Genomic DNA, 15035 nt, shown 5'->3' on the forward strand with positions numbered 1-15035 from the left:
TGATTAGGGTATATGATTATGAATAAAGCGCCCTCTATAAATATTTAGGTTCTACTTAATAACTTGGTGTAGTGCTTATGTAGATGAAGATATCATATACATTTAACTAGAAACTGGAATATATTGGGGTTACTCATTTGGCTATTCACAACAAACTACTAGACTACTGACAGATGTACAACGACAAATGGGGACCTTACATTTAGTGTTCTACAACTAGGCTACCAAGTTTGTCAACACTTAAAGATAAGTAAGCATCTTGCCTTGACCTAAATAACACCATTTAAGAGTTATTGACTGAAGAATTTGTTGGTGTGAAGTAATACTAAAAAGAGTTCTTGACAGAAGATTTCTCGAATCCACTCTGTTATATCTTCAATCTATGGGCCACATTATGAAGATGGTAATTTAAATGAGGGGGGATTAGCTAATCACCCTAACATGGAAAATGGTTTTATAAGCCCCTCTCGTTGTCTCAACACGTGCAATTGTGCCTACAATACTCTCATTATGACTTCTTGAATCCACTCTTTTATATCTTCAATCTATGGGCCAGATTATGAAGACAACAATTTAAATGAGGGCGGATTAGCTAATCACCCAAACATGGAAAGTGGTTTTATAAGCCCCTCTCGTTGTCTCAACACTTGCAATTGTGCCTACATTATTCTCATTATGACTCCATTATAGTCAAGTGTAATAATGTTTCATGGCGTTGCCATGTCCAAAAATAAGGATTGTCTACTCTTGTTAGAGCACTAGATTTCTTTAAATGCCACAACCTGGTGTTCTTTAATGGAATTTCTACATATTACAAGTATTTAACAGAAGGGAGTTGAACAATAAGAAAGAAAGAAAGAGGAGAAAGGCGTTCCTTTAAATTTCTATAAACAATTGCTCCTTTAAATTTCTATAAACAATTGCATATTCAAAGATGCAATGACATACTACTTACTAATGGCAAAGTAGTGCCTATATTTCCATTAAACCTTTGGAAATTCTGGATTGAAGTTGCATTTAAAGCATGCTACTCAAATTAGGTATATATAAATAAAAAATTGTAACAAATTTGGTGTGAAAACCAAGCTAATGATTTCAACCTCATCAGAAGCGTGTTTAAAATAGAAGGTCAAGGCTTCGAGTCCTCGCAAAGGCCAAGTGGGTGTGTGAGTGTGTTTCTTGCCAAGGTAAAAGAAAATAATTCTCATATAGCAAATTTGTACCTCCATTTTACAATTTATGTGAAATTCAAATTCTTCTAAATTGTTAATAATAGTATCTACAAATTTTTGGACTTTAAGAATGAGTTCTTATTAAATTCAATTGACAAGATCAATCTATTTCTTTTTATTTGGGGCCATTAGTAAGAAGTTGATACCTAGCTCCACCTCCGTTCTAATTTGATTTCAGCGCTTGCATTTTCCAAGTATTAGGCCCATGATCGACCACCTGGTTGAAGCTTGGTTGGAGAGCTGTAAGGGACCTTATGTCACGTGAAAATGCTAAACATGCTGACTATATAGTCCAAATGTTTGGTCAAATTTTCCTTCTGAATGAAGATCCACAAAAATACAAGTTTATTGTCCATGCATGAATCATGTGAATTGTTTGGTCGGAACTCTTTTTCGAAGTCTATAACACTATATCATATGGCCACATCATACCACTTGATTGGTTAAGGCGGTGTTTGGTAGAATTGAGGATTAAGCACTGCAAATTTAAGATGATGAAGTTTGACGTGATCGTATTAAAAAGAACTTCTTTGACGCATTTTTGATTTTAAGTGTTCAGTGTTCATGATAAACCAAGTCGTCTTCTCCCAAAATTTTACCCCATTTTAAGTGGATTTTACTCTTTTAAGTGATATCCAAATTGTGTTACAAACATAATTGATTGGATGATCTCTCAACTTATTCAAAATAAGTACCAAATTCAGTTGCTAAACAACAAGTGATTCAATAAAGAGGCAAAGTTGTTCAAGTGACTAACAAAGGCATGAAGGAATTGTATGGAAGATGACCCATCGAACGGGGGCACAAAAAGCATTGATGGTATTCTTGTAGCATCAGCCAAAGTTCCCAAGATCAAGAAAGCATAGGTGACACATGGCATTTGTAGATTGATGGTATTCTTGTAGCATCAGCCAAAGTTCCCTAGATCAAGAAAGCATAGGTGACACATGGCATTTCTAGCAAGTAATGGAGATCTTTATTGCAAAGGGGTTCCTTCTAGCATGTTCTTCCCCAGATTTACTAGGATGTTGCCCGACAATAATCAATAAATACCTAAAATTAATTAGTCCCTTAAATAAACAAAAAATTTCACCTAAAATAGTACGAGTTCTAAGTCAGACAAAGGTGACCTATGTCTTCAATAAGTCAAGTGAAAGGTAGCTTTAAAATCTAAAATGGATTCGTAATTTTACACTTAATAAGGAAAAGTTCTGTAAATTCAGTTCCTTACACTACTAATTAAGTACTAAACTTTTACAATACTTAATATTTAATTTTATCAAAGAGCACCTAAGTCTCCCCATTCAAGCAACAACAGATTAAAGTTCTTATGCACATCACGGACCTCAGCTAATATTAGCAAAAAAGTAAATTAAAGAATAAGGACAACTTCATGCTAAGGGTGACAATCTACAAAGTTGCCACAGTCTCGTGCGCAAGTACAAATATCCTTTCCCTTTCAGTTTGCTAGGTCTGGTTTAAGATTTCCATTTCTCATGGAAGTCATCACACAGGCTAAAGCACGAGTGTTATCACTGTGTTTTAGTTCAGCTTGTAGCATTAGTTGCCCCTACCCCGGGACGTGGTCTGTGGGGGTACTAATAATAGGGATAGATCTTTTTACCCAACCCATCTGCCTACTTGAATGTGACCTCTAATTTTAAGGGTTTGATTAAGGAATTTTGGCATGTTAAGAGAAGCAGTTCAGATTTAGGTCGATCCCTCCTAACCTGACACAGCCATTTACTATGCTTTTCTATCAAAAGAATAAATAAATTGTATGATTAATTATTTATCTTATGTAAAAAGTTACACGTACTTAATAATGTTAACTTAATTATTACTAATTACCATAATTACTTGAATTGAATATCAAATGTTCTGAGTAAATTTAAAAATAATTTTATTTCTTAATTTCTAGTCAAAAGTTTTGAAAATAACTCAAATAATGGGGGAGAAATGGTTAAGCATCTCACACTTAGGTTCATGTGATTTTAAATAGGTAGGGTACATGTTAGGGCCTTATAATTTGTTTACCGAACAAGCTACTTCTGAATTGAGCGTATAAATGTTACAAAATGCTCTTGAACCAATCTAACCCATTTCTACTCCTACACAACATTGTTATGCTTTACAGAAATTTGGACTGTTGAAGGAAAACCACAACAGTTGCTCGAACAAGCCGCAATTCTACCCTTCGTTAGGAAAAACTACTAATGAGTGTGCAAAAATCTACTAATGGACAAAGAATTGTGCCTCATTAGAACAAGAACCATTTACTATGATAAGTTTGGAAGTACCTTGCACTTGTTGGCTCATAGAGGAAAGAATAAGCTTGTTAAGAAAACCTCCAAAGGTTGAAATAGAGTCTGCATTAGAGAACTGCCCTACCACAACATCAAGCAATCCTGTTGCCAACCTACTCCAAGGGAGGAAAGGCCCCTGATTGAGGTCTATTGAATCTGAAATTGATGAGTCCCTGCTTGCCGGTCTCCTTGGCCAAGGATATCCGAGAGAGAGAAAAAAAAAGCAATTTTTTTTTCTTCATCCTGTTGATTACAGATTTCATCACAAATGTTAAAAGACTGGAAGAATATCTTCAATATAATTTACCCCAATTCCAAACAAACATCTGTTCCTTTGGCAACAATCAGGTAATCAATACAAAGTAAATATTCAAAAAGAGAATATAAAAGAAAAAAAAATAAAAATTCCCCTTCAGTTCAATAAAATATAGTGAAACTTGGTGAAAAAACTATAATATGCCTTTAGTTATCTCCAGGGGAAAGAATCTGCTTTTATAATAAATTAAGTTTTACTCAAACAAATTGTGAAACTGTTTTCCATTTATGAAATAGAGAATAAAGGGTATGACGGATCAACATAGAAGACCAATTTAGAGAATAAGATGACTTCAATTATGTGGAGGGAAAATAAATTACTGGAGTATTTTAAAAGAAAGTTCACAGCTCAAGTCAAAGTTAAACAAGAGCAGGTTGTCAAAAATATTAATCTGCTTTTAAATGTTAGATTTTAATTATTCAATTAATAGAAAGCATTGTTTTTTCCATTCTCAAAATGAATTGATGAAACCTTAATAGCTAGCTTATCTTTACTAGACGTTTTAATTTTCGACAGCATCTACAATGACCAGACTATGAACGATATATCAACACTAAAGAATCCATGACCATCAGCCTGTTATGAACGATATATCAACACTAAAGAGTCCATGACCATCAGCCTGTTATGAACAATATATCAACACTAAAGAGTCCATGACCATCAGCCTGTGTAGGCATAGGCATAGACAGACATCAAAAAGAGAATGATTGGATTACTCATTTTGTCAATTTATTCTTGGTGTTTATTTGTCACCGAAGTCCAAACTAATCCCATGTCAAATTTTGCTCATCTTTTATTATGCCTTTACCACATCCCTATTCCCTGACTTCCCATATCATTTTTCCGCTGGCTTGATACTTCTGTCCTAAACCTGATTTTGTAGCAAAGTCAAAAGTGTCTCTTCGATCATCCCAAGATTGAACTCCAATCTCATTCCTACAACCACTAGTTCAACAAGAAAAACCTCTATAAATAACGCCATAACGTATATGGTATCACTGGCGAAAATGACTATGCACCTTTATTGGCTACCTTATTGAGCTTATGTAGGTCATCCACCACTCAACATGTAAATCATTTAATTCAAAACTTTTTAAGTTTTAGATGCTGTCCAACAGCAGAAAGGCAAATATTTAGATTCAGAGTTCGGGATGGAAGGAATGTCCGGTTTTGGGAGGACTCCTGGTGCGAGGATAGGCCATTGGCTCTTTTGTTCCCAAGGCTGTTCAGGATTGTTGTTGACAAACATGCTATGGTTGCTAATTGCTATCGCCTTGATAGCGGGAGGTTGTCTTGGGATGTGCGATTCCGGTGATCTTTTCAGGATTGGGAGTTGGATGATGTCACTGGTTTGTTGGCTCTCTTGTACAAACAGGAGGTGGAGGGCACTGGGGCAGATTCCCTGATTTGGGTGCCTTCTACACAGGGGATGTTCCAGGTCCGGTCCTTCTTTGTGCGCCTCTCTGGTTTTCATGGTACCACCTTCCCGTGGAAGATGCTGTGGCTGTCTAAGGCACCTCTTAGGGTGGCCTTTTTTGTGTGGACTGCAGCTTGGAGTAAGATTCTGACTTTGGACAACTTGAGGAAGAGAAGACATATCATTGTTAATCGGTATTGTCTTTGTAAGATTAATGGGGGTCAGTGGATCCCCTTCTGCTGCATTGTCCTGTGGCCCATGACTGTTGGAGTCTCATTTTTGGTTTGTTTGGTATTTATTAGGTCATGCCTCGGACTTCTCGGGAATTATTGGATATCTGGAGAGGCCAATGGGTGGGGGCTCAGGCGAAAGACTTCTGGAGGGTGACCCTTTTTTGCGTTTGGTGGAGCCTTTGGAAAGAGCGGAATAAAAGATCTTTTGATGGGAAGGAGTCCTCCATTGGGGTGCTGAAATTTTCTATTATTTGTACTCTTTTTTGATGGGGTTGGGGGAGAGATTATTCTTCTCTAGAGGATATTGTGGACCTTTTGGACTCTTTGAGTTCATAGGTTCCATTTTGTTTATGTACAGCTTGAGACGTGTTACCCTTTTGAACGCTTTCTAATACATTTTACTTATCAAAAAAAAAAAAAAAAAAAAAAAAAAAAAACCTCTCTTAGTTTTTCACATGGAGCATCCTGAATTCTGCACCACCTGCCTTTCTCTTAATTGAAAAACTGAAGCATAAGGGTTGGGTAGGTATCTGTTGCCCTTCTGTGGTTTATATAGTTTGGAGCCGTTCGAAACCGTAAAATTTGCAAGAAATTCATCCAAACCAGCAATGCTGTATGTGGTTCACATCCTATGACAAACAGCAATGTTGTATATGTTTGACATCCTATGACTAACATACCACCATCCATACTGTAAGGAAATGCAGTGTGATTGGCACAGCAATGCTGAGATTTGGAAGAAGGAAAAAACCTACCCCATTGAAGAGCTCTAATGACATATATATGTAACAAAACAACTAAGGCATTAAAGAGGTCACTGATGCAAAATATATCAACTAAGAATACTAAAAACGGAGTATCATATATTGATACATTTATTCAAGGTAAAAGCAACACACTAAGCACTTTCATCTCTAACAAACACAACATAGAAGCTCAATGATCAATTAAATTCACGGGGATTGCCTTTCTTTGCCATGAGTTGCAACATTCTTAATCCCATTCTCATCAGTGACCGGAGTAGAGCTGGAGCCCTTAAGGATCTCAATCCTGTCCTTAAGTTGCTTGTGTACCTCTTCAAGGTGACTATGAAGATCTCGTATATCCTCCAGACTAAGAGCCTCAGGAAATTCTCCACCGTCCAACCAGTCCTTACAAAGTAGCCAAATCTCATGCGGTCGGTACTTCTTCCTTTCTTGTTCCACTCTTTCTTCAGTCGTAGCCATGGCATTTGTAAGAAGATTTTCTGAATCCATGGATTAGGGTACAAAAATGAATATAGCACCCTGTATAAAAATTTATGTTCTACTTGGTATCCTGTTGCAGAGCTTATTTATAGGTGAAGATATGAGATATGGTTAACTTCAGCTGGAATACATTGTGGTTACTCATACAGGCTATTCACTACAAATTACTATACCAATGACAAATGTATAACGATAAATGGGAAATTATACAAATTGTAAACAGCAGGCCTTGAATTCAATGACTAACCATGAGAGTGTCATTGACTTAAATATTTCGTGGCGTGAAGAAAAATTAAATAGGGTTCTTGAGAAAATATTTTTAGAATCCACTCTCCTATATGTGCAATCTATAAGCGGGATTATGCAAATTGTATTTTAAATGAGGAGTTAAAGTAATCCACCCTGACATGGAAAGTTGTTTTAGAAGTTGTTATGGAAACTAGCGAGTGCAATTATGTGCCCACGGATTGTCTAACCACCTGCACTTCTCTCGACCATAATCTCGTGATGATTTTACTGGAGTTAAATGTAATAATGTATCACGGTGTTGTGTTGTTCAAATAAGGATTACATATTCTTGTTAGAGCAATAGATTTATTTTTACTGTTTAAACGTCACAACCTGTTCTTTAATGGTATTTCCACAAATTGTAAGTAATTAATGGACGCAGTTGTACAATAAGAAAGAAAGAAAGAGGACCAAGCTTTTTTTCTTCAATTTTTTTTAAGAAATTGTATATTCCAAGACAAAATAACTTACTTGGTATTAATGGCAAAGTAGCTACTATTTTTTCATGCGCCCATTAGAATTTAGGAACTTAATATTTCACCCTAACATGGAAAGTCAATTCATAAGCTGATGTGGCAACTAGCATGTGCCTGTATGTCCCCTCTCACCGTCTCATCACCTGTAATTGTCCCAACGATATTCTTGTGATTATGTGATTAGAGTTAATGTAATTTTTTTCTCTCTCAGATGCAAGAAAGGGTTAAATGTTATAATATTTCACGGTTTTGCACTGTTCAAAATAAGGATTGCCTACTTTTGTTAGAAGACTATATTAATTTTCCCATTTAAATGTCACAAGTAGTTGTTCTTTAATGGTATTTCTACATCTTAAAGGTAATTAACAGAGACAATAGGACAATAAGAAAGAAAGAGAGAAAAAGGAAAAGGCTACTATTTATAAATTTCAACACCATAATAATAAGAGTGAATTGCATTAAACCCCCCTTTTTTATCTGTGTTTTGCACTAAACCCCCTTTTTCTATTTTTTTGCCAAAAAACCCCCCTCAAATATCCGAGGGGGGTGATTTAACTGACGGAAGTTAGCTGAAAGGGAGCTGTTTTGACATTGAGCTTTCTCATATATTTTTGAGACAAAAATGCCCCTAATACCTACTTTAATATACCCTACATATATATCTACTCCATTTTCACTCTCAGCCGCATATCCTCCAACATTGCAGTACCACTTACTGTTCTTCTTACTCAACTTTTTTTATTTACTCATCATATATATATATATATATATATATATATATTTGTTTATTTATTTATTATACCATTATAATATTATATATAACATGTATCATAATATAATGTTATATATAATATATACTATTAAATATTATTTATATTATATTTGCATTTCCATCCAGCCTTCAAACCTATATAAATTTAGGTTTTTCCTTGAAATTTAGCTGCTATTTTTTTTTTTTGAGAATTATATTGTACATTTATTTCTTTGGTTTTTATTGATTTTCATTTTATACAAATTTGTTAAAGGGATTCATCTTCTACTACTACGAGAAATAATGCCTAAATTTTTTCCTTTTTTTATTATTTATGCCTACATGTTTTTCTTCTTCTTCTTCTTCTTTTTTTTTTTTATATATATATTTCAAAATAGTTGTTTTCTATAAAAATTCTATTCCTTACATGTGACTAATGTAAACTTGGTGATCATCATGACATTATTTTGCAATTGTTTAACCCATGCTTTTACAAACAAAATAGATTTTTTTTTTTTTAATTAAATAAAAAACTGTTTTCAAAACCTTATTTTTTTATCTCCTCGACAGTCTAGTAAAATGTTTACATATTAAAAAAATAAAAATAAAATAGAATTGTTAATTTCTATGAACGATGTGGTTTAGGTTATGTAATAAAAAAATCAATACGCACCCACAAAGTAGATTTTCAAATAGGCCTAATGGGTATTTAAGTCAATTTCTATTTCAGTTCCCTTTCCGCTAACGTCCGTTTGCTAAGTCACCCCCTTGGATAGTTGAGGGGGGGTTTTTGACAAAAAAATTGAAAAGGGGGGTTTAGTGCAAAACACAAATAGAAAAGGGGAGTTTAATGTAGTTCACCCTAATAATAATAATAATAACAATAATAATATTTTTTGGTTGGGTGATGGGGAGAAATTGTAAATCTATAGAGGAGATTGTTGATTTTTTGGGTTCCTTGGGTCCTTGGGGACTTTCTTTGGCTTCGCCCCTTGTATAGTTTCTAGGATGCGTTCCCTTTTTGAGCGCTTTCTAATAAACTCTTACTTATCAAAAAAAAAAAAAAAAGTTCAAAGCTGGAAGCTGATTTCCGACAGAGAAAAAGTATTTTGAAGAATAAGAACGAACAATATTTTAATTACAATTTTTTTTCTTTGAAGAATAAGAACGAACAATATTTTACAATTTTTTTCCCCCAAAATCTTGTTGAGACTATTTTATCATAAATTAACCCCACATCAACTGGACCACTAGAAGTTAAATTTTGTACACAATCAAGAATTTTGAGAAGACCGAGTACTACATTTACTTAAGAAATGACATGTCATTATATTTAATGGGGAATGAATTTAACATTTTATCTAACCTGGACCTGGGGCGTGACACAATCCAAGTCTCTCACCCTTCTCTTTTTCATTTGTTCTTATCTTTTAGGTGAATTGGAACCCTTCTGATAAAATATTCATATGATTACACAGTGAAACACTCCAGAAACCCTTCTAATACCCCTTGCAAATGTCTCAGATTATCTAAAGGTGTTTGATAACTCAATTAAGTGATTAATAGTTGAAATTACAATGGTTTCTCTATTAACATTTAGTAAGCAAAAATAGTTATAGTTTCAAAAGAACGATTCACTTAAACTGTATGAATTCTAAGTCAAAGAGAATTGATTCATCATTGAGTGTTGAATACGCTAAGAGAAAGGTAGCTGCAAGATGTAATCTAAATTTACAAGTTTACTCTTATATTTCAGTTCTACAAATTCATTTCCTTAAAGTCTTTAGAATTGTTAATTTAATGGTACTTCATTTTCAATTTCATCAAACAGCACCAAAGTCTCTCCCATTCAAACAAGACCTAGTTAGAGTTCATATGCACACACTTGGACCCCGGATAATAGTAACTGAATGCCTTGGATAATATCAGAATCTTTGCCATGGCCCAGGTTTGTGAAAGAAAAGGGATATTTTTGGCTCAAAAACCAAATATGAAAAAGATAAAGGACTAACGATCATTTCACGCTAAAGGCAACAATCTACAAAGTTGACCAGTTTGGTAGGTTTGATTCAAGATTTTTCCATTTCTCATGGAAGTAAACACAAGCTGAAGTATGAGTGATATTATTATTGTTTAGTTCAACTCTTAGGTCGAGACTCGTTCCATCCAATCCATATCCACCCTCCCCCAGCTTCCCCCCACTCAATCCCATGTAATAGGGATGAAAGTTTTTACTCTACAAATTGACCAACTAGAAAGTGTCAGCTTATTTTTGGCATGTCTAAAGAATCAGATGATATTTTCGTTGACGGTTGACCCACCATGATCTGACAGGACAATATACTATGCCTTTTTATTAAAATAATAATATACATATATAGATATATATATTTATGATATTAAACTTTCATTAGTTAAATTCTTTCAATGGAACAAGTTACAAGTACTTAATAATAGTATTCTTGATTACGGTAATTACTTGAATTGGATATTAACTATAATGAGTAATTTTACAAATAAAAAATACATATATATATTCAAATTAAAATTTTCCAAAAAATAATTTAAAATGATGGGGATAGATGGTTAAGCATGTTAGACCTGGTTTCATGTGATACTAATGGGTAAGGTACAGATTTGGACCATGGGTTGTTCATTAAAGAACTTGGGTCTGGATTGCACCTAAATGAGTTACTAAAGGTACTTGACCCGACCTAACTCATTGCCACACCCACACAGTGCTATGCACTCTTAGAAATTTGGTTTGCTAGTTGCTTTTGTTTCAGATAGAAATAATTTATCAAGTTTACATTGGCCAAATAGTTTAATTTTTAAAAAGAAAATAAGTCTTGAGTTGTCAGAAGTGGGCCCATCCTCCTCAAGTTCCAATGAAGAACCCTCATTGCCCCCACGTGGGCTGTTGAAAGACAAACCCCGTGAAGTTTTAAACAAGCTAGCAATTCTATCATTCTTTAGGAAGAAGAAAATGTGAGATATAAATTTGTAATTGGCATATTTCGTTATCAAAACGAGTCCGATTGAGTTGTAAATTATCAGTTAGATTTGTCAAGAATCAAGATCCGAAGCGGAATTGAAGAAGTGATCATGTTCATACTTCGATACACACTGGGATGATGAGAACAACGCTTTAGGAAGGAAAGAGAGTGTGTGAGGATACTTTGGAGTTTCAAAATTGGTGTTTTTCAAGTCTGGCCAACTTAAATCAGTTCATCCACCTTGAACCGATTCAACCACCCTGAACCGTTTCACGTGTCAACGTTGTTTTCCTCGAAAACTCACTGGCCAACTTGAACCGGTTCCACCACCCTGAACCGGTTCAAGTGTTAAAAATTATTTTCTTAGAAAACTCACCGGCCAACTTGAACCGGTTCAACCACTCTAAACCGGTTCAAGATCTTCAGACAGTTTTGGTAACTTAGTTTCCTGATCTGTTTTGGCTTCCTATTATGCATATACTTTTACCATATTAATTATGCACAAAATTGACTTGTTTTCCAAGTACAATTAGGTTTTCAAAAGTCTATAAAAACATGTTTTCTCAATTAGGATTTCACAACTTTTTGCATACAAAATTCTTATTTAATTGAGAGCCATCTTTGTGAGATTTTTATTCAGAAATTCAATCTGATTTAATTTTATTTTTGAGAGCATAATCGAAGATTTAGAAATTCCGAAAAGCAGATCTATTTCTTCTACAACAAATTCAAATTTGAAGAAGAAAGGTGTTTAAATCACACTTTGAAGGGGTCAAGGCGCTTTGCAAAGTGTTGTTGATCTACCAGTAATCCTTCTACAAGGTTCAAGGAGTAAGTCTAAAGTCGAGAGCTGTTGGACAGGGGAGTCGCAAAGCCAGCGGTGTTAAGCGAGTTGGGTCTTGGTAGAGTGAAGGGATGTGAGCCTGAGTCAAAGTTCGGTGTACTTTGCTTCATACATAGTGGATCTTTATACACTTAGGATAGCGCACAAAACCTCGAGGTTTTCCAATTGGTTTCCTCGCTAAAATCCGGTATCGCTCTAACTTTACTTGCATTTATTTTTGCTTTGTGGTTTGATAAATTTACTTTTATTTCGGTAAATTTAATTTAAGCATAAATCGAATAAAAGAGCAAGTTGAACCTATTCACCCCCTTTAAGTTATTTATCCATATTATATTCCACAATCATTCCGCATTGTGCAACTCACAATTGGTATCAGAGTCATCCTCCACACATTGAGTTGTTCCTTGTGGAATAATTTTTTTTTTTTTTTTTAAAAAAAAAATCTGTTTTTGTTTTCAAAAATTTGACATGGATGGCATTCTTAGGGAAGGTGGATCTATTCAACGTACTCCTCTATTTGATGGTGATAACTATGCTTTTTGCAAACCTAACATGACAGCTTTTCTTATGACGCAAGGTAAATATGTTTGGGCTGCAATTGAAAAAGGTTATAAAAAACCTACAGTCACAAAGGATGGTGTTACCACTGAAAAGGAAAAGTCCGAGTGGACTCACGCTGAGAATAATGCTCAAAGAGGGAAACACTAAAGCCTTGTTTTCTTTATTCAGAATTGTTTTCCAATATGAGTTAACTCGTTTTGCTCATTGTAAAATTGCAAAGGAAGCAATGGACATACTTCAACTTACCCATGAGGGTACATATGAAGTCAAATCTTCAAAGATTGAGATGCTTATGTTTCAATTTGAAAATCTTAAGATGGAAGAAAACGAAACCATTTCTGAGTTTTACATGAAACTCAACCATATTATGTCTGGCCTTCGAAACCTAGGAAAGAAAGTAACAGATAAGAAAATTAACAAGAAAATCCTTAGGTCTTTGCCTGAAAGGTTCAGAATCAAAGTTGAAACACTGCAAGCAACTCAAAACATCAGTACCATGCAAGTTGATAAGGTTGTAGGTCATATTAAGAACTATGAGATGAAGTACTATGGAAATTCCCAAAAACCTAAAGACTTTGCCTTAAAAGCTTCAAAGTCTGATTCTTCCAAATCTGAGGTTGAGTATAATAATGAGTCTGATGAAGAGATTGCTCTCATCACTAGGAGGTTCAGAAATTTGATCAAGTCTGAAAAGATGAATGCACTTAAGAAAGGGGGAGAGTCAAGGTTTAGGAATAGAGAGTCTTCATCTAGGGGAAGTGAGAGACAAGATAAAAGGAAAGAAGAAGAGTCTAAAGAAACTGAAATTAAATATTGGACATGTGCTGGTATAGGTCATACATCAATAGTTTATCCAAGTCCTAAAAATAGCTTTGTTGCTAGGAAAGAGTCCAAAGATAAAAATAAGGGAAAAGCAATGAAAGTTTCAGTTTCTAGGGATTATGATGCTTCTTTTTATGATGATGATTCTTCTTATGATAATGATAATTCTCTTGCTTTTGTTGCTATTGTGAATAATGATGCTTCTAAAAGATTTTCTTTGTCTGATAAAGATGACTCAAATTTTGAGGACATAACAAAACCTAATGATGAAGATTGTTAAAAGGAAGCAACAGAGGAGAATTATAATAAAGCCTTCAATGAATTGTATGTTACATATGTTCAAACAAAGAAAGGTTTCAATAAGCAAGGTAAAGAATTGGAAGAAGTTGAAAAGCAAAGAGATGCTCTGAAGAAGGAAAGTGAACAGAAATAGAAGGAGATTGAAGATCTTCAAGGAAAGGTAAGGTTCCTAGAAGGTGAGATAAGTCAAGTTAATTCTGCAAAAGAATCTCTTGTTTCTAAATTGGAATTTCTTGAAATTGAATTGAAAAAGTCACAAGAGAAATTGATTGGATTTACTTCTGGGCAGATTAAACTTGATGAGATGATTAATGTTGGTAAGAATGTGAATAACAAAACTGACTTAGGTTTTAATGAGGCTTCATCTAGTAATAAGGGTAAAACTGTTTTTGTGAAACCCAATAACTTGAATGTGCCTAAAAAAAATCTAAGGTTGTTGATTAATCACATGCTAATATGTCTTATGTGCCTACTATTTTGCATTGCACTTATTGTGGTAGGAATGGACATAGCCAATATTATTGCTATAGGAAGAGAAGAGAATCTTTTTCTGAATTTCTTGCTTATAGTTCTTATGCTAAGAATAGGGTTCATGCTAGAAAGCAAAATTTTGTGAATCAGCCCAAAAATTCTCATACTAAGAATTACTCAAACAAGAAAAAGGTCGTAATTGAAAAGTCTTTTCAAAAGTTGAATGTAAAGACTGTGTGGATCAAAAAGGAATACTTGGTTATTTACATGCATGTTGATGCTATGGGAATTGTTCCTATTAGGTCTATATGGGTGCAAACCCCCCTAAGTCCTAAAAAGGTTTTATGGTCATGGACTATGCTTTGATGAATATCTTGTTTCCATTGGACCATATCTTGTAGTTTAGGATTTAGGTTTTTTTTTTCATGAGAAAATGACGATCATGTTTTTCTTGTCAATACATGAGTGATAATTATTTCTCTTGAATCCATTATTTTTGAATGTAAATTGGGACACATGATTATTTGATGAAAAAAGTTCTTGATGTGTAATCTATATGTTGAAAGACAATTTGCTTTGTTTATTTCTTTTTAGATATTAGTCTCTTGAGTTCATATTTTTCATGTGCACTAGTCCAACTCTGAGAAAATTTAATTGAAAATCATTGAAAAGTTAAGTAGGTCATATTGCTCATAAAAGCTATAAAGGTTATTGTTCAAAAAAAAAAAAAAAAAAAAAAAAAGAAGAAGAAGAAGTTTCAGGTTTTAGCTTA

General features: G+C 34.2%; 1 protein-coding gene across 4 annotated transcripts in view; it reads right to left on the reverse strand.

Moving 5' to 3' along the window:
• LOC132273868 (pentatricopeptide repeat-containing protein At3g13880) overlaps positions 1 to 15035 on the reverse strand; it is a 49200-nt gene that overhangs the window by 14335 nt on the left and 19830 nt on the right. For all 4 annotated transcript variants that reach the window (XM_059774966.1, XM_059774965.1, XM_059774964.1 and 1 more), the window contains exon 4: positions 3533 to 3781. The gene's annotated coding sequence lies outside the window, so the exon portion shown is untranslated. The remainder of the gene's footprint in view (positions 1 to 3532; positions 3782 to 15035) is intronic.

Source organism: Cornus florida, unplaced genomic scaffold (assembly GCF_030987335.1).
Source record: "Cornus florida cultivar Cherokee Brave unplaced genomic scaffold, ASM3098733v1 CherokeeBrave_3.0.0_Hap2_Chr09, whole genome shotgun sequence".
In the NCBI taxonomy this organism is placed as follows: domain Eukaryota; kingdom Viridiplantae; phylum Streptophyta; class Magnoliopsida; order Cornales; family Cornaceae; genus Cornus; species Cornus florida.